Source organism: Python bivittatus, unplaced genomic scaffold (assembly GCF_059951505.1).
Source record: "Python bivittatus isolate LINGU-HERP-01145 unplaced genomic scaffold, Pbiv_v1 ctg000080_np1212, whole genome shotgun sequence".
In the NCBI taxonomy this organism is placed as follows: Eukaryota; Metazoa; Chordata; class Lepidosauria; order Squamata; family Pythonidae; genus Python; species Python bivittatus.
This window is the reverse complement of record NW_028277035.1, coordinates 40,537,277-40,558,635: the sequence shown is the minus strand read 5'-3', so window position 1 is coordinate 40,558,635 and position 21,359 is coordinate 40,537,277. Positions and strand designations below refer to the sequence as shown.

General features: G+C 38.5%; 1 protein-coding gene and 1 long non-coding RNA gene across 2 annotated transcripts in view; one reads left to right on the top strand and one right to left on the bottom strand.

Annotated features, from left to right (window-relative positions):
- The window catches only part of SGCD (sarcoglycan delta), a 185,628-nt gene extending 179,736 nt beyond the window's left edge, over positions 1-5,892 (bottom strand). The window contains exon 1 of the mRNA XM_088133885.1: positions 5,578-5,892. The gene's annotated coding sequence lies outside the window, so the exon portion shown is untranslated. The remainder of the gene's footprint in view (positions 1-5,577) is intronic.
- LOC148216677 (uncharacterized) lies at positions 1,988-11,043 on the top strand. Its single transcript, XR_015794805.1, has 4 exons — positions 1,988-3,492; positions 6,528-6,587; positions 7,451-7,535; positions 9,580-11,043. It is a non-coding gene; the product is annotated as an uncharacterized LOC148216677 (long non-coding RNA).
- Positions 11,044-21,359: the final 10,316 nt, after the last annotated feature.

Below are 21,359 nucleotides of genomic sequence, written 5' to 3'. Positions count from 1 at the left end.
AGCTACGGCAGCTTATGTTTGTCCATTCTCTCTGATTTTAGAAGACAATTAGTTCCTAGACTGTAAATAAGTACTTTCTTCTGAACAATCCCAATGTTCCAGTTCTATACAAATAATAAAATCACAACCAACTGATCACAGTTTCAAATAGCGTCAGTCCTAAATTAACAGTGTGCATTCCACATGTTTGTTGCCCCTTCTTCAGTCCAGCAGAGAAGAAAATGCCATGACCAACTTAGGCAGAGACTGTGCAACCACAAACTTTATTTATATTCCGCCCAATGCAAGGAAGACACTTTCAGGTCTGCTCTAAGCAATAGGAAAGAAAATGGCAAGATGCCGCAAAGAGACCGACTGAGGCTATAATCTTTTACTCACTTAGCTGGGAATAAGTCCCAGTCAGCTCAGTGACTTTACTTCTAACCTTTTAGCAGTAAACCTCACTGTTTCTAGCTGACTATAATGTCTAAGGGCACAGTAGTAAGATTTATTCTGATGGCATGCTGAATATAATTTAATCGGGCTCTGTCTTCTGATACTTTGTGGGAAAAGGAATATTGATGGTTATTTAATTAAGAAGTGTTAGTTGTGTAAGGGTTGTGTTAACTGCAAGATCTGCGCTACAGAGCACTATTAGAAAGGCCTTAGCTTAGAATGTAAGACAGTTTCTACTCATGAAGAGGATGGCAGAATGTCATTTACATACCTCACTATTTTTTTGTATTTTTTTCTCAATTGAACACTTTGAAGAAAGTATATGAACAAGTACAAGAGAGAACATGAAAACAGAATGAAAGAATATAATAATACCTCACTATTTTTCTCACACTTTAGCAAATAGAAGAGCACCCTGAATCTATATTATCTTGGGGGGAAAAAAAGGTAACCAAGGTTTTTTTTGAGAAGATTTCTATTTTCTCCTGGAAATATAATCACAACCTGGTATGCATAGAAAGAACCTTGTTTACTCCTACAGAAATATCACATGGCAATTTGATGGGATGTAGGGCGTGAAAAGCTAATGCAGGATGAAAGTGGTAAAAATGTGACAAGAACAAATGGACTGGAAAAGTGCCCTGTATTTTTAGAAGTTAACTGTACAGATATTTTAAACTGCACTTAAGCCTTCATAAATAAGATTCTTGAATTCCAAAGGGAGAGACATTCAGCTTGTGGACCATCTCAACTAGATAAGTAAGCTCTATTTTTCTCTAATGGGAAAGCCTGCCAGGAAAATAGCTATAGGCAGATAAAAGGGGTTGGCTGGCCCCTTAGCAGCCTGGTGTGGCCCCTATCGGCCTCTTGGATTTTTTAGCCTTTTTATCTTTGTAATGTCTCGTTTTTATAACTTTTAATTGTATTTCTGATTTTAGTTTGTTGTAAGCCGCCCAGAGTCCCCCATTGTGGGGAGATGGGCGGGGACAAGTCTATTAAATAAAATAAAAATAAAAAAAATAAAAGACCCATAAAGGATCACAGAGCAGATTCCGTACAATGTCCTACAGCAGTGTTGTCCAAACTTGGCCACTTTAAGATGAGTGGACTTCAACTCCCAGAATTCCCCAGCCAGCCATGAGTTGAAGTCCACTCATCTTAAAGTGGCCATGTTTGGACAACACTGTCCTACAAGATGCAACATCTGCTATATGGAGGAACTTTCCCAGCATTCTTGAACACATGCAGAAATATTTTACTGCAGAAGAGTACGATGCAATATGAACTTTAAAAAATATGACTTTTAAAAATAATACTAAAACATTAAGTGGGCTACTTCAAATCTTATGCATTTGCTGTCTGAAAAGACAGACTGTAATGTAATCAGCAAGAAAGCAACATACATGATCTTTCATATGTTCTGACTGGTTTTGATTTCTCTTCTGCTTATACTGTAGTAAATGACACTTGCTCAAAAATTACACACAGGCATTTCATGTACCTTTGTATTTTTTATATGTGAAGGAGATTTTGGAGTAAAACATATAGCATTAAGGACTTAAAACTGCCCTGCAGAATATAAAAAAGGTCCTTCTAGTATCAAATAGCAACCAACCAGATGTGAATAGGTTTCCATAACAAGGAATTGAATTATTTGAAATACAGTACTGAAAACACCCCTAATTGTCAGTGAGGTTTTATCTTCTTCATAATTCATAATATGTTTTGACACCCATGAGATATTTAGTTTTGATTTAAAAAAATACACAGAATCTCTACGGTTAGATGTCATATTCACTTCATTTAAAGATGCTTTTATATGAGATTGTCATTCCTGTCATAATTTAAACACATTTGGAAGATATCACAAATGAAAGAAAAATCAGATTCTATGAATCAGACCATTTTCATTTTTTTTTAATTCAAAAAGTGTGTCTCAGGAGTCTTCTTTTATCAGATTCTGTTTGCTATTTGATTTCCTGTTTCAAGAGATTGAAACGATCTTTGTCCTGACTGCAGAAGCTGGTATAGGTATTCACTGAACTGGGATTCTTAAGCTAACAACAACAGTAACCAGAAAACAACCACAAACTATATTATTTGCTCTCAGAAATAGTTATCACAAAATCTGCTGAATGCCAGAGAGCAGACCCCTGCATGTCTCTAAAGAAGAAAGAAAGAAAGAAAGAAAGAAAGAAAGAAAGAAAGAAAGAAAGAAAGAAAGAAAGAAAGAAAGAAACCATGTGTAAGAAATATAACCATAGAAGAATGTTTTTCAGAAGGGAGTGCTGGAGAGTTCATATCCATGCACCATGTAGAGTCACATCCAAAATATAGCCAATGTTTTGGATGTGCAAAACAATTTCCCAGGTTTTTTTTTTTTAGTGGCCTTAAAGCATTATAAATTATTCCATGAAAATAGGGTTTGGTGGAAAAACATTTCAGAGATCACCAAAAAGAAATGGGGTGGGGTGGGGTGTACTGATTGTAAACTGATTGCATGTGGCTCATCATTTCTGATTCATGAGATCTGTCTATTCACAAAGAGAATTAAGGTTATTAAGTTACATTTGGTTTGTAAATTCTGCCTAATTGGTTTTATCATGCACTACAGAAATGTATATGCTTGAATTTGATGCACTGCAAAAATGTTTTAATGTCTTACATTCTTATATGTAAGCACAAATATGCACTCTAATGTGTTTGTGACAAGTGTAAGTGTGACATCATAGATATAGAACTGGCTGTGGTTTTCTGCTACATATACAGTGGCAAACATTGTTCACCATCCTGTAATACATGTTAGGAAGACTCCAAACAGCACCAGATGTCCCTTTAGGAATGGGGCCAGCAGAATGTTATTTCTCATCTCTGCCATAGCCATCCCCCCTTACTGTGCACACATAGAATCAGAAGATTGGAAGTGGAACACAGAGTCCAGATGATGGAAGCTATTGTTCCATTCTACTCAGCTCTACTCAGATCCCACTTGAGTTCTGGACACCACAATTGAAAAAGGACAAACCAGAGTGAGTTCAGAGGAGGGCTATCAAGATGGTAAGGGATCTGGAAGGCAAACCCCATGAGGATCTGGGTGTGCATAGCCTACAGAAAAGACAACCAAGGGGAGATATTTGTTTATTTATTTAATAAATTTATAAGGCACCTATCTCATATAGATGACTTTGGGTGACTAACAATTAAAATAGAAATGAGTAATAAAAGCAACCAAAATTAGAAACAACATAAATAACATTAAATAGTAGCCAAGAACACTCATGAGATCATATCTTCAATATAACCATGACCAAGAAACGGGCTCACCCATACAATCAGGGCCCCAGGCCTGATGACAAAATCAGGTTTTTAATGTGTTGCAAAAGGCCAGCAGGATCAGGGCAAGTCTAATCTGGTATGGTAGCAGCCTTCAGATATCTGAAGTACTGTCATATGGAATAAAATTTAGGACTAGCAAACCCTTCTGGAAAGATATAAATTTCCATGTAATGCAAACAGTAGTAAGACTAGAGTTTGATTATTTTTATTAATAGGCACACATTTTAACCACTGCCCTGAGATTATCTTGCTTTCTTTTCTTATATTTAGGATTATTGCTTGGGCCTGTTTAATTGGCCAGCCTAGACATCAATGCAGCCAGATTTCTTGAACAAACACACAACTATGAAACAATCAGTTCTAGATAATCTGCAGACATTCTTTTTCCTGCATCTAGATTTGATGGATGTATTTTTCTTACTTTACTTTATAGTCTGATTGTCCAGACTCTATGTCTCTTCATTTAAAACGAACCCATCAAAAATACTTATCTGCCTGTGAAATAGACCCATATTTATATCTACCGATGTTATTTCCGTCTAACCTATTTCTTGATAGGATTTAAACTATTTTCTGAAGTGGTTGATTCAGTTTCTGTACTTCACTTAGTTAGTAGTGAGGTTTGCCATTCTGTCTAAAAGTTGACTGTAAAACTCCTACCCCTGTACCCCTTTATTCTGGATGTTCATTCCGCTCATATATTTTAAAAGCATTAGCATAGGCTACCCAGTTCTACAGTCCAACCTAACTGGTGCCAATTAATGCATAAATATGGGTTCTGCTGCCTATACATTAACTCAGCTTTTTATTTAATACTACTCTCCCTTTCAAGACAAGGTAGGCAAGGGAAATGCTCAGGACAGAAGTAAAATACATGTTGAACAGATCTGAGAAAAATACATTTTTCTGCTAGTCTGAGTTGAGACAAACAGAAAATGGAAGGGAAGTTGTTTCAAAGTACTTTTCATGCTGTGCAACCACTTTTAAAGAGGGAGCAAACATGCCAGCTAAGGTTTAATGGTCACTGGTGAGGAAAGGCAATAAACTTTAATGTCCCAAAATAAAACACTGAGGCACAAGGACTTCACTTGTCATTTGCAAGAGAAAATCCCTATTTTTAAAATAATGTGTTCAGGAAATATTTATTTGGCAAAATGTCTCATCAAATAAAAAGTAGCAGGTGGTGTTGAATGGAGTGGTGTGGAGAAAAAAAGTTTCTCTGAAACTTCCTTGAATTATATTGTAGTACATTTCCTATTATTTTGCAACAATTCTGGGTAACTATAGAGAAACAAATAGGATTGTAGCATTATTGTCCTGTGATTTTCAAGTGTACTGCATAATTAAAAATGCCTCCAAACTACTCAGCCTTTGCCTCAGTCTCCTCTTTGTAAAATAGCTATATCTGAATATTGTAGTTGCATTAATAGCAATTTCTGTTACATACTAGCTGATCTCATATCTTATATATTAAACAGAACTATCCAGCTTTCTCTAGTTCACCCATAGACACCACTGGTAAACTTTAAAAACAGTATTATATACTTAGCTACTCATAAGTACGTGTGTACTTAGTGTGGGGGGGGGGAGTTGACAAATATGCACGCCCATTTAAAGAGAAAGACCCCCCAAGCAAGAACTTTAGTAGAAGTTGGAAAGACAACCAACCAATCCCTCTATAAATGTAGTGACTGATCTCCAACTTTTCCTCCATTAGTTGAGCACCCTGATGGTCCCTATTCTCGTAGAACAAAGGAGCAGTAATGCCCAGTAAAGCTGGATGAAGAAAGAACAAAAGCCTCTTACCTCTTTTTGGGGGAAGCCAAAAGAGCAAAACACAATCCAGGATATGCCAAAGAGGGGGCAAGAGGGAAGGTGCTGTGTTGCTTCAGAGGAGTGCGAGGCCTACCCCGTGTTCAGAAGCTGCCCCTGTCAGATTTTCCAGCAGCAGAACTGTGGCCAAGTCCCTGCCCCTGCCCGAAGAATTTCCTAAACAGCATTCCCGTTCTTTCTCTAACTGCTTTGAAACCACGCTCTGTCTTTTCCTTCAATAAGGCTTTGTCAGGCCAAGTTACAGCTACTGGTCTGGCTCCAGAGAGCAATTGAAAACACATGTGTTTTGCATGAAAGCCTCCCCACATACTATCGTGCCTCTGCATCAAACACAGGGACCTGGCATGTTTTGCATTTGGAAAGCTACAGCAAGTCATTTCTGCAACAAATGTGTATGCTATTTTTATTTTCTATTCAAGGCTGCTATATGCTTCTCCTTTGTTTGAGCCTTGCGAACCAAGAGAAACTTTCTTGGTATTCACTTTTCCCCTGCACCAAGCCTGCAAAGAAGGCTGCAGATTCCCGTGCAGTCCCACCACCCTCCCTCTACCTAGCTTTCTCTCGCGTTTTAATTTCAATTGCGTAAAAGGACGGTTTATTTTTAGAAACTCGAGGCTCTGCTCAGCACATTGCTGTGTATCCTAAACTTGACATGTAGCACTGTAAGCTGAAGATACTAAAAATACTACAATTATGCCTGAGCTCTCGGATTCTTCTCTACTGTGACAGTCCCTCAAAATAATTCCCAAGACAGATTTTTTAGATTGCCGATAAGAAAAATTTGGTGTAGCTTAAGTAATGGGAGAGACATATGCTTTACCTTTTGTCACAATGGCTCCCCTTGATACTTTTCAGTTCCCTATGATACCAAAGATCAAGGTTTGCCTTTTAAAAATACTTATTTTATTTTTCTTCTGCTTCAGATACCCAAAAATTGACATGAGTTTCTGCAGAAGAACATACAGATCTCCCTCTGTACTCTAGTAAGTTCCACCAGAATGTGAAAAACAGCAGCATAATTGTTTAGATAACATAAAGGAAACACTGAAGAAGTAATTATTTCTCCTTACTTTAAAAATCCCCTGCGGATAATTTTATCCATTTTTTTTAAAAAAAAAATACTCGTTTTCACAGTGTGGTTGTCACCCAATGGGCCCATACATGTTAGTTTGCACCAACACGGCTGAATGAGGGCTGAAAGAAAGTGGAATATACACACATTCAAATACAAATAGTGAACAGTACTGTTTTTTACTCATTTTCTATACTCTGCATAACATTGCTTAATCTGACAGGGAGTAGTATGATGGGTATGTATCTATGTCTTTTCATGCTGTCCAAAAGGTTTTAGAAGAGATGGTAAATATAACTGAACTGTCCTGTTTGCTTCGTGAATAAGACTAGTTCTTCTAAATGAGGCCTCGTGCACACTTACATATGTAGCAAATAATTTTGGTTCAATGAACATAAACATAAGTTTTAAAAAAAACCCTATGTTCATGTTCATTGAACCAAAATTATTAAAAAAAAAAAAGCATTTAAAAGCATTTTAGCATACCTGTCAGCCAAGTTCACATCTCAGTTAAGGTGGTTGCTATCTATAGAGTTCTTTCTATAATAAACATTATAGAATTATTTATGGGTGTATTTATTTAATCCTGCAAATAAATACACCCATATAACAAATTCAAACTTATGATATACTATCAATCAAACAAATTCATCAATGTGTTTTAAAGGCCAGAAGATTTAGATCTGTCCTAAGGAATCTCTTCCTGCACACTGAATAATGATTACAAAATTCCCAATCCAGCACAAGCTTTGTCCACTATCCTGTCTCTTCTAGAATCTCCCTTTCCCATCCGTGCCACAAGGAAAGGCTGCATCTTGCCGAGATGGAGAGAAACAGTAACCTTATTGGGAAACTGGAGGTAAGTTTTGCCTTGCCCATAACACTGCAAAAGGGAGATACATATTCTACTGCAGAGCAGAAGCCAGAAGAGACCTTCCCTCTGCAACATTTCTATTTGAATGTTTAGACCCATTTTGTATGAAACCCCCCCCCCCAAAACTATGAGTATAATCTTTGGGGGAGTAAGTGGAGAAAAACGAAATATTAACTACTCTGCTATCTTACCATTATTTCTCTGCTTATACTACTGTACACTGCAGCACTAAAGTGGTATTGAATAGAAGTTGGCCAGGTAATCCATTGTTCAAGTCCAAGGAAAGGAAACAATATAAAAAACCTATGTAATTTCAGTACGTTCAATATATTTAGTGCCAGATTTCCCTCCTCACTGTCTAGACTGAAACACTTATTCCAAGGAGTAAAAACCTGAGAGCTGTGATTAATAATATTTATCAGAAGGAAGAAAAAGTTTATAGTACAGGAATTCCAACAAGGAGTCCATTTTCAAATGAGAAAACTATATGTAGACAATCTAAGGTGACAAAACTCTTGTCTGTTTACTTATGTTTTTTCAATGCAGATGGGAGAAGATCTTCATTATTTTGGTAACTGCCAATCCCTGAAAAATCACAAATAGGCATTTGCTTGCAATATCAACAGAGCTAATACAGGAGGAAAAGTCAGGGGCACAAAGATATCCTGCCTGCAATATTCTCTGAAACCTGGCCTTTTGCAGGAATCTGTGAATTTACTGTAGAGATCCAAAAAAGAAGCTAGAGTGATGTTTGTGAGAACACGCTTATCATTTTATCGGTGATTCAAAACTTTCATAAGGCTAGACATATCACAGTTGCAGAATAATCTATTATAATCAATATTCTGAAGCATCCCTCAGGATGGCACTGGTAGATGAGGGCCAGGAAAGATAGTAGAAGTAGCAGCAGCAGCAACTGGCACAGAAGGAATGGACATAATGCATTCATTGGTAGTGCACACACCACATACCATCCCCTGGCTCCTTGTCCCCTCTTGGAGTTTCATTTATTTAACAAAAAATGAAATCATTAACAGTGTTTCAAAATAAAACAACAAACACAACAATAGTTGTAGAGTTCTTTAGAGTCTTCTAACTGCTCTGTTGACAGTATTTCAGTAATCCATATATCAGCCATATAGAGTCAGATCCCATGTTGCATACTGAGGGCAGAGGTTGAGAGGTTGCTTCAAAGTTTAACCAGTTCCTGGTTAACAACTATTACTACTTGCTATTAGAAATGTGTGTTTAAATATTAGGCATGTGGCAACTCTTTTCAATGGAGATCAATCAATCAATTTACTCATTCTCACTCAATATAATATTTTGCCAATATATATGTAAATCTGTTTTCTCTGACTTTCCACACTGAAAGGCTTGATAATATAACTGTCAGTTAATTTAGATCTTGGTCATCTAAGCTACAAATGCTAATATAGACATACTACTATCCTGGGGGAAGGGGCGGGGGAAGGTCCTCAACATTTTTCAGCTGTTTATGTTAATAAAATGTGTCACTATAGAGATATGACCATTGTTCAATTCATGTCATTTAGGTAGCACCGAACGCTGTATAAATAATATCTGGTTTATATAAAACTGTTACATGTGCTATAAAATTGAGATGCAGAATTGAAAGTTTTGCTGAGAGCTGAAGTTGAATATGAGTTGATATAAGTAATTACCAACATCTATACAAAGCATGTTCTCAGTGACAAAATAATGCTGCATTTATAGTAAGACGATTGCAATAATAGGTAATGAATAAGGTGATTTTCACATGGTTTTTATACAAAGATCCACAGCTATGAATCTTCATTTCGGTACCATCACACTTTAAGAATCAGCCTGTGCTTGGATGAAATCATTAGGTCGGGGAGGTGGGGAGAGGATCAAGTACCAAAATATGCATCATGAGTCATGATGCAAACCCCATGACTTACATACTTGCATACAGTGTTGGGATATAAGTATGGAAAAGCAGGATTTGCACTGTGATGTCACAATGTATATTTTGTCATTTTTGCAGCAGACATCTATGGAGGAGATTATGTTGACCCTCTACAATCAAGGGATAAATTCTATTCACTATAAATGAGTTTTCTCCAAAGGTCATAATTGAGCTAAATTCTGGAAGAACTTCAGTACTGTAACATTTGCCACTTAAGCAATGCTGGAAACTGACCTTTTGGTCAAACATACTCCTCCTCTGCAAACCACAGCCCATACATCTAATTAGCTTCCTGGCTTCTATCATTTCCAGGCTCTTGGAAATAATTCAATGCTGCTAGCTAGACAAATGTGTCAATAGGTCATTTTCTTTTTCTTAAAAATGCTTTTCCTTTCTCAGACAAACTTAATGTTAACTAACTTGAATGATTTTGAAACTCTCCAGGTTACAATTGCTAAGGCTGTGTTACCATTGTCTTCCATTCTGTAAGACAGTGCTTCTCAACCTTGACAACTTGAAAATGTGTGGCCTTCAACTCCCATGCTGGCTGGGAATCCTGGGAGTTGAAGGCCACACATCCTAAAGTTGCCAAGGTTGGGAAACACTGCTGTAAGAAAATAATATGCAATATATCAGAGTTTTACACTGAGAAGATGCTTTCTCTCTATCTGTCGTGATCCTGCTGCACGCACGCGCACACACAGATGAGTCTGCAGTCCAATACAACACCAGCTTGCCTGACAGCAGCGTGGTCGAGTCCAGTCTGGGCAATGCAGGATGCAGGAGCATAACCAGTCCGAGACATGGCACATGGCAGCAATTTCCAGAGGAAACATGAGTGAGACATGAGCAGGACACGAGCAGACACAAGCAATACACGAGCGAGTAACTAGACGGTTGTCGTTACTGAAGAGTCCCCTTCTACCGAGCTTTATTTTATAACAACTGCCGGTGCTCCTCATTTCTGAGGGCGAGGTTCCCTTCTCGCGAGTAACCTCGCCGAACGCCTTTGCAAAGCTCTCTTTTCAGCACGCCTTGTTCTAACATCAGGTGGTTTCACACTCTCCGCCTCATTATTGGAGACTGACTCTGGCTGTTGCTCACTGTCCAACCCCACCTCTATCAACTGCACAACCTGCTGTTCGTCTGGTACTTCCTCAGACTCTGACTCCGAAGCAGACTCAGAGCAGATCATGGCACAATCTCTGTATGTGTTTAGATGGCTTGCTCTTTGTGTATTATTTTAAAAAGAGACGACTATTGCAACAAAAATAATAATGTGTTGAGAAAATGTTTTTCATATTAACCAGATGTGGGAGTTTTGGTAAAGACAGCAATGGATTCTACTTTAAATCTTAATGGTATCCATAGTTAATGGTCATTTGAGCATCCCTCACTGTAATCCACTGATATTACAAGTTAAATGTATGCTACCGCTCTACACATTGTTCTGTTGGAGGGAAGTTACCACTCCCATTTGGAATGATGATGGAAAAAATATCAGTTTCCACTCTAATATGACACTTCTGTTTTTATAATGTAATATTAACCAAGGTAAATAACAAGACAATATTTTCTTATCATCACTATATTTAATCCCAGAACAGAAAGCATCAACATCTCACAGGTATGTTGACAGGTGCCCCTTTGTTCTAAATTGCCAGATATAATTTCATTGGATGTGCCTGAATTGGAGCCATTGAATGTAACAGAGAGAAAAGTAAGAAATTATCAGCAGAGCTCTGGTTGTACATTAAATAACTAAACAGCCAAATTAGACAGCTATTATTATGGTCCATAGATAACATTTGGTGATTATATAGTCTGGAAACAAACTGAGGGTGTGTGGTTGCTGCATTTTTTGAAAATTGCATGGAAACCACAATTTCTAGTTTATATCAATTCAGTTCAAAACACTGCATCCTATTGCAAAGAAATATGTTTAAATTAATTGGATTGATCTTTAGCACAATCTACTATTTTGGTCTGATAACAAATCCTTATTTGAAAGGGTAAAGTTTTAAAGTTGATTCTGAGAGGATTTTAGGTGGTCTTAAAAATGTGACTTTCTTTACAGAAATGGACAGATTGTTATAATTGCTCCATTTCCAATTGCAAATTAAAAATCTATACCCTAGTAGATACAAAATTATAGCGTTTGTCCAGACCCTCAAATCAGTGCTCCTTTTGGAAACTTCTCACCAACTCTAACAAATCTTATACATTTGCTTTTAGTGATCAAATCACAGGGGAAAAAAATGTAGGGATTTATATTAAGACTGTACCGAGAACAGTTTGGGATCCTGGTCCACAAGCCTGGAAACAGACCGATCCACTCCAGGTCACTCTGGAGGTAGTCTAATATATGTCCAGTGTAATATATGCTTGAGCACATCCAGAACAACAACAACAACAAAAAAAAAGGGGGGGGGGAGACAGAGAAACTGATGTTATATTAGTTCAATTCCCAGTAAAGGGTTTGAGCTCCATTGAATAGCTTCTGGCTGTTCGCACCTGGTAAGTCCCAATAGGACTCATGTTGGTTAATGTAACTGAAAACACCACACAGGATATATACGGTGTAAGACAGAGCAATCCCCCAAGAGGGGTGGTGGTGGAAGTCATGTAAAGTCCTGTACCTGGGAGCATGGCGTAAGTAACAACTGCATACATATCTCTCTGCTGTGAGAGCTTGTTTGTGAGGGGGTGGAGCACAACAAACTATTGAGCTATGCATTTTAAAAATATATATGTTTTAGGTGTCAATATCATAATCATCATCATCATCATTAGAATATGATGCAGTTTGCAGCAATAGCAGCCCTTGCAGTGAAAATCAAACATGCTAATTTTCAGTTATATTGAAGCGGAGTTAGGTAAAATTTATAAGAACTTATCATTCCCTTTTGAGAATTCAGTGGAGCTGATTGCTTGCAGTTAAAGCTGAAGCATAAAGACTTATTTTGGGGGGGGGGGGAGGAAGTTATCCCCCTAAAATAAATCAATCACAAGGCCAAAACACTGACACATACTGTAATTCCTGGTAAGAGATTAAATAACAATGAGATGAAGAAAATGTAAGTCTAAAAAATATATTTCAACCTCCACAGTCTCACCACCTCTATGTGATGCTTTGATTAAGCTGACCAAAGGTGGCCTGATCAAAGGACCATTTTGATTTAAGGACCTGCTATCACTGGTGTCCAAAACACTCTGCTTTTTTCTTTTTACAATATGGCATTTTATGTAAACCACAAAGATGATGATGGCAACGATATGGTTTGCTTTAGAGCAGGGGTCTCCAAACTCTTCAGCTCATCAACCCCTTCATCAAGTTTCAGATTGTTCATCGACCACCCAACATTTATTATAGGAAAATAAGTTAATACAAACTACTTTAATAGTACTACAAATCATAATGATAATATAATCATCAACCCCTTGGATAGTCCCACTGACCCTTGGGGGTCGATATTGACCACTTTGGGGAACCTTGCTTTAGAGACTGGTTATCACCCTTAAAAGCCCTCAGAATTCCAGAGAAACAGAACAGGCCCTTAGTTCCTTGGAGGCCAAGAACTGGAAGGTTCCACCCATCTGTTTTGCCCCTGGGAAATGAACATCTCTTCAAAATTACCCCTCCACCTTATTAATTTTTTTGGCAGTGTCTTGTGTAGACTCCTATTTTATATTTTATCATTCGTGAACATTTCTACATATTAACGGAGATGCTAAGCATCAGAGTCAGAAGTTTACAAAAGAATGGAGAAATATCAGCATGAAAGTATATGATCTGCTTGTGGCAGAGGGTATTATTACAAGGAATAGTTGGACAGGACAGTCACTTTCCTTTGCTATGCCCTTCTCAGTTTCTTGCTATGTAGTACAGGCTGTGGAAATGATACAGACCAGTGAGCTACTTAGGTGTATTTCCTGAAAACTTTTATCTTCCTAGTTTTGTAAAATGCTAGAGGGGAAAGAGTAGTATTTCTTTCTGGGGATTCACTGACTTAAGTACAGCATTCCCTAGTGCCCTTGGTTGCAAAGCAGTGCCAGCAGATTGCTGTAAATACAAAATGAAACGCATACTACATTCATGCATACAAAAGGAATGCTATTATTGGGGAGGAAAAAAGAATTGATGAGCTTGGCTCCAGGTGACTACGTGAACATCTCCTGATTGTTTTCTTGGACGTGGTTTTCTCTTGCCTTCCTTTGGGATTTTTTTTCCCCAGCTGAATCTGCAGTCCTGCATTTCTGGGTGGTTTCTCATTTAAACATATAGCTGTTTAAAGAGAAGTTCATTCAATATGTAACTTGCTATGTGAACAAGATGTATACACTTGCTTTATTTTTAAAGGAGGAGGAGAGAGATACACGGTTCCAGTTTTTTTTAAAAAAGCAACCACAGTTTCCCATGACAACCAGACTTGGGGAACAGTGTTTTGTGGAAACAAAGCTTGAACTATTCATATTGTTAGTGTCTTTTCAACATACAGCTGTTCCTTTGGCTGTCTGGAAACTGTCTGAAAATCTCAAAAGAAAATTTTCCTACAAATGTGATCCAGAAAGTTGCAGCAGTGCTGGGAAATAAGTAAGTCTGGTGCAAAGTGTCAGGAGGTTTACCTGAAGAAAGAAATAAGTTAACTTGAGTGCTAAAGGTGTGACTGTACTCATTTGCAACTGATAGGAGTCAGAAACAAAGGAAAGAGGATGGAAGGTTAATCGATTGTGGGAAGAGTTTGGGGAGTGTTGACAGAATGGAGTCCACAAGAACATAAGAATTGAGGATCTCCAGCACAGAGGAGAAGGTGGTCCAAAAGAATAGAGAGGGAAGAAATAAATCTCCGAGTTTGGGAAAAGTATACAAAGCTGTGGGTGCAAGTCACTTCACACGGATAGATACACCCAGACAAATACTGTATGCAGGGGAGAAAGGAGAGAAACAGACATTTTGCTTGAATGCAGAGGCTAGGAAAAAGAGGAGAAGGAACAAATAGTTTGGGAAATTCAAGGGATTTGGATTGGTTGGCAATGTGGATAGACTCTGGCAAGTTTCATCAATGTGGAACACCCATTGAGTTTCAGCTAGGGCATGATCATGACCAAGAGGAGGAGAAACTGACTGGATTCAGACAGGCCAAGATAGAGGGAGTTGAAGAATGAACCAGCTAAGGAGTGAGTGAGACACATTTCTACATGAAACTTATGGAAAGGCAATATGGCTGCAGGCATCTTTACTAAAGGAAATGGGAGGAGAGGAGGAGGGAGGGAGGGAAGGAGGGGGAGAGAGAGAGAGAGAGAGACTATCTCTGAGAGGATTCACTGTGGGATTAATTTCCACTGAACTCAGTAGCTACTGTTGTTCTTCTTGCGCCTATGCAATATACAGTACATGCGTGCATGTATGTGTGATGGTTATTTGTTTCTTAATGCAAGCTATAAAATACAGCTGTTCTTGTCCATTCATAGCTATAGACTTATATTTTTCTTACTGGATTCATGGAGGAGTGTGGGTGAAGTCATCCATTAGTTCTCCCCAGGCTGGTTGGATATAGGCAGCAGGCTTGTTTACAGCAATTTAGAGAGAAACTAAAAGAATCCTACTGGAAGATCCCCTGAGGAATCAGCTTCTTAACTCAGGATCAGCTACTACAAGAGCTACACAAATACGAACTGTGAGGAGAGGAAAGGAAGAAAAGCATGATCCCAAGATCCATGGGAAGCATTTCATTTATAATGTGGAAAACACTGGTCCCACATTAGGTATGACTTAGGTCAGTAGCACAATTGTGAAAAGAAGGATTTCTGTTTGGCTCTCCTATTACACAGTAACAAGCCTATCAGTATCTGTGAAGACCTAGTGAATTCATCAGGGTTTACTCCAAAAGGAAAACTCTATAGAATTGTAGGTTAGACCAGTTGGCTGGGGGTAGGTTAGAACAATGCTGGCTGGGGAATTCTGGGAGTTAGAGCACACACAACTTCAAGCTGCCAAGGTTAAGAAACATCGGGTTAGAAGACTAAATCATTAATTTATCTGAAAAGTAATCCACATCCTGGGTTTTCCTGGACCAAAACCAAAAAATGGGCAGAAAAATATTTTTAATGCTATTTGATAATTGAATATTAGTATTCATAATTTGTGAGAGCTAATGTGGTGTAGTGGTTAAGGCACCAGGCTAGAAATCAGGAGACGGTGAGTTCTAGTCCCACCCTAGGCACAAAGCCAACTGGGTGACCTTGGGCCAGTCCCCCTCCCTCAGCCCTAGGAAGGAGGCAATGGCAAACCACTTCCAAAATCTTGCTAAGAAAACTGCAGGGACTTGTCCAGGTAGGCCCTAGGAATCAACAGTGACTCAGAGGCACAACCCCCTCCCCCCATTTGTACAGTAATCGTTATATTTAGGAAATCATATGCCACATTTACATTACTTATTCAGAGTGGCCTTTAAACGAGTAAGAATGATATATAAAATACATTCAGTTATGAAACAACAGGATATCAGTATCAATCTCTATAAACCAAAACTATCCTTCTCGGCGAAAGCCAAATGCCAAAAGGAGATTTTGCAGTGTTGCAGAAAGACAGGTGATTCTAAAGTGAGGCTATTGTGTAGCCTTCGGAATACAGCTGAATGGCAACAGCTGGTTTTTCACGTTGAAAATGCTTGACCTCTGAAGTCAAGCATGCTTTTATCTGACTCCATCATTGTATAGAAAATGAACCAAATTCATGCAATACTCATGCAGTTTACTTAAGTTATTATACGTGCAGGTTATATAGCACCGCATGCCTGGTTAGCATTAGAAGATTGTTGGAGTTAGATTTCACTTAACATTCAGGTACAACAACATAAGTTGCTCCCCCCAATTCTAAACATAAAGGCAATTACCCCAAAGTACTTTCAGCCATCTGCAGCACATATAGATGTTTTGGCCTGGCTCTCTGCCCCCACAGGTTACATCTAACCGAATGCCAACACTCAGAGTCCATGAGTGAAATTTCTGGCCTCATTTTTATTTTTATTTTTTTAAAAACATTTACTTGCTTCTTCTCTATCCCCCCCTTTTTTTTAAAAAATGTATGGCCTGAGGAAAAGTTACAGGGAGCTCTTTTTTGTCATGTTTGGCTTGGTCCTAATAAAGGATATTACCTAGCTATGGATTTTGTATTCCTCCCTGCAGCCACCAGATTGCTTTTTTATGTCTCCTTTAAATGGCTCTCCAAGGCCCTAAGCAGAGGTCTGAAACACATTTGAACGCTTCTCAGTTTATTGGGCCATTCAGCCCATCATTATTTATTCTAGCTGACAATGACTCTTTAAGGTATCTGGAAGATGTCCTATTACAAAAGTCCTTTACGTGAATATGTCAGGCACTTAACCTGGCATTCAGTTGACTATCTATGTAGCTCCCCCACCCCTTTCCATTGGGCTGAGTTTTTTATCAAAGAAATATTCTTGTATCCTTGCATTGTATGGTGTCAAGCTATCATATCTGGGCTGTAAAAATCCTGATATCCAGTGGATGACTGCAAAGGGACATGGGCCATTCTAACCATTCACTGCCAATTAGCGATTGTCTGGATTTTTGCAGTCCTGATATGAAAGCCCTAGTGTGTGTATGTGTGTGTGTGTGTGTGTGTGAAAGGGGAGGGAGGCCAGGAGAAAACTGCTTTATCAATGAACAGATTTGCTGGAAGAGACTGAGGTGGTACCTACTTTTATCAGATACGTAGTTGCTATGGGAACTAACTGGTCAGCCAATTGTTTCTCAATAAGTGGCTATATGAAGATTTTTCTGAATAGGAAGAATTTTGATAAACTCAATAGACTTTTCACCTTCTCACTAATCATTTTGTAGACAAGATTTCGGTAAGAAAGGAACTGGTATCTGATATAGGAATACAGGATTCTAAGGGCTTGTGGGACTACTTGTGTCTTTTTCTTTGTTCAGCTGGTAGATGTGTAAAGAAACATATATATTCCAAAATGTCAATCACTGCTCTTTCCAACCACATATGGCTGTACTATGTAAAACACAAAAAAATAAAAAACATGGCAGATGTCTGCAGCAGCGTATGATTCTTTTAAAGGCCAGGGATAAAGAACTTCAGACACAAATCTGCCAGTCATGAATGACAAACAAAAGCACTGTTTTGAAACAGCTCTATGTCTGTTTAACTGGAACAGGAATGCTCAACCAACTCCCCGGTTATTCAGCAAATGGACTATAGCCCTACCTGAAACAAAATAAAGCAACCTACCCATTACAGATACAGAGAGGTAACAGCATTATGTGCTTTGACAAAGGAAAAAAAAAATCCACTTGCCACCAAAACAGGGAAGATCATTTTAATTTGAACTATTTTCTATTAATTGTTTTATACAATAGATCTGTTGTACTGTTCTCCTTTTCTTTTTCCATTGTTCTTCTACTGTAGCGATGCTTCTGCAAAAGTTCAGACTAGTTCTAAAAGAACAGGAGCCAAAGGCTGCTAGATAGTAATTGTCAATATGTATGTAATGTTTAATACCTGTTTACAGTTACGTTTCACTTGCAAGTTCTGCTTGTCCCATGTACAGTATGTATTTGAATCCTCCAGAAAGGGGGGGGGGAACCAAACCCCCCAGCTGGCAAGTATTTTCAGGCAGAACCCAAATGGGATCCCTGAGGCAATGCCCTGAGGCAAACTGGGAGCAGTGTAGATTAGTTGGGTTTCAGGCCTGGATCTCTATGAATATCTGATGCCAATCTGCATCCCCAGAATTTGGGGGCACTGAAAATGGGGCATGGTAGAGCTCTTAGAAAAGCCACTTTACTGAAAACTGGAAGGGAGGGGAGAATGATGGCGACGCTGGGTTTCAAACAGTGATTAACAGGTATTTGTCAAAAGCATATGCAGGGACTGTATCCAACCACCATAGACAGAGAATATGTTTCCATTGTTACAGTTTGCTGCAGAATGACCTGCCTGTTTTGTCAGTAAGCTACAGCTACAAACATTTCCTTCTGTTTAAGGTCTACATGAAGCATCAGAGAGCATGGACGGGCGGGGGGAATACCTAGAAAGTGACTCTGTTCTGTGCATTCTCCCTATTACAGTACAAAGGATTATACTACAAAGCTACTTGAAATAGTTACTGATTATGACAGTATAACTATGTTTCTAACGACAAGAAACTGAATGATATTGGACTTTGAGTTTGGCAGAGTGCCACAAAGAAACTTCTATCACTTCAAAATCTTCTGCTATTTTTTTCATGTTGGTTTGATTTCCAGCTTCTTGACAGAAGTCTAAACTTCTTGAGAAAAAGAAGCATTCAGGGGGGTGCCCTCTGAGTACAATAATGATAACTGAGAGCTTTCCAAATATATAATAGGCTGATAATGAGAAGGCAAAGAAGAGGTGATGTTGCAGACTAGTTTTTCATTTTCTCCTTTTACTCATATAGACTATGTCCAGATTTGAAACTTCTTTTGCATTATGCCAAGGCTTTCCCCTTAGGCTGCTTGCAGAACTGCAATGTGTAATCCACCTAACTTACTCCTGTTCAGTATTTATTTCCCACCCCACCCCACCCCACAGAGCAAGTACCTGCCTACATCAAAGGGCAGATCATGCCTTGCCTTCTCAGCCAACTTTCCCTCCCATCATCATCATCATCATCATCATCATCATCATCATACATTAAACTTGTATGCCACCTGACTCTCAGTGACCCTGGGTGGCTCACAACAATCAAAGAAATTACAATAAAATCAATAAAAGATATAAGCGCGATAAAACAAGGGCCCTCACTCTTCCTCACCAAAGATCAAAGGTAAAGAGCCAGGTCTTCATGGGTCTTCCAAACAACAGCAAGGTGGGGGCCACCTGGATCTCAGGGGGAACCTTGTTCTAGAGTACTTAGAATAATGCACTTAGGAGTCTGGGTTGGATGATTTCTAAGGGCTAATTTTATGCATATATCTGGGAGCCATATAACATCTGGGAGCTTTGACTTTAAAAAGTTATATGGCAGCTGGCCTGCTCTTGCTTCCTTTAGTGTGAAAGCAGCCTGGCAATGCCTTCACACTCTTGTTGGCCTTATCAGAAATAGATTTCATTTGTTTGTGCCAAATTTCAGAGGGCTGGAATACTAGCCAAGATAGCTGAAGGATGAAACTTGGTCTATATTATTATTGTTCATTCACCACTGATGTTTGCAGTATCTATGTCTCTTTGCAAAAACCATGGTTTTAGTTTTAGAGTAGTTTATTGTGAGCCTTTCCTCCCTACAGTAGTCTGCTAAGGCCATGCACTTCTTTTAAGGCCAACCTGAGTTAAGGAGAGAACAGCTGCATCATCAGCATGGAGAAGCACTGCTGGTTGCCTGTTGTTTAATTTAAGGGGATGGAAGCAAGGCAGTGACCACTCAGTTCGCATAAATAGTGGGACAGTATGCAGCCATGTTTTACTCCTTTCTGAATTGATGACCTTAGTAAAACAGGTGATACTTGGTTTGTTCTTCAAATGTGGTCTTCTAAAGGTATTAATAGAGAGCCAGTTTGGTGTCGTGGTTAAGGCACCAGGCCAGAAACTAGGAGACTGTGAGTTCTAGTCCCTCCTTAGGTACAAAGCCAGCTGGGTGGCCTTGGGCCAGTCACTGTCTCTCAGCTCTAGAAAGCAGGCAATGGCAAACCACCTCCAAAAAACCTTGCCAAGAAGAACTACAGGAACTAATCTAGGCACTAACCAGGAGTCAACACTGATTTGAAGCCCCCCCCCCCCGCAAAAGCTATTAATGAACATTAAATTGGGTGAAAGTAATTTAGTAAGAAATGGGAAATGAATAATTAAATAGTTTCAAAGACTGTACACAGACCCGGCCAAAATAGTATCAGTATATAATTAATTAACATAGTTCAAAACTGAAAGTTGGGCCTAATGAATGGCCTGATTCGATGTAATTGCTTTAGTGAGCCCAGTAGGAATGCACTGCTCATCAGTCTGGATGGCAGCCATTGCATCGTAACATGCAGGATCACAATATTCATCAACTGCTTTATATATCTAAAATATATGTTTTCAAAGGAATGAAACCTGAGACAGCATAATTTGTATTTGTATACATTAACATGTTAAGAATGGATTAGATAAAATGTAGTAGAAACATTATTAATAGAAATGGAATGGAACTGACTACTTACAGAAAGAAAAAGGACAGAAGGGGATAGAAGGAATCAACTGTAGGAAATCTCTTCCAGCAGTCCAAAGCAAGAATGCCATTTCAACTGGAAAGCCATCTTGGCTCTAACATTAAGAGAAGGAAGACCTAGGGAGACTACTTTTCTCCTGCCTTCTAAAAAACAAGTTTATATCTTAGTATCACTTGTCTTATCATTTTAAAATCAAAGCAAAACACACTCTGGCTTCATCTATCTCATTATATGCTTTATCATTTACGGTCCTATTGACAGATGGATTCACAACAGACAAAGAACCATTTTCTAACATTAAAACATTTTGAAATGGGTACATTAAATAGCATTCCCTATACAATTATTTGGGGGGGGAAAAAACCCCTACTCAGCAGCATTTTTGCATTGTCATTATCAATTGCATTCTATCCCAACAGATTTTAAAAAGCAAAATAGCCTTGTTGACTGTAATAAAAGTGCAAATCCATATTAGGGTTTAATCCTTTTAGACTAATTGAAAGGTCACAAAAATGTGGAAGTTTTTCAACAACCTGTGACAATAATTTCATTTTATGCTTTTATCTTATGCTTCATCTTAATGAGATAGATTCAAAATAGTGCACTGATAAAGCAGCAAAAGTTGAAATGTAGAGTTGATATGGTTTGCAGGA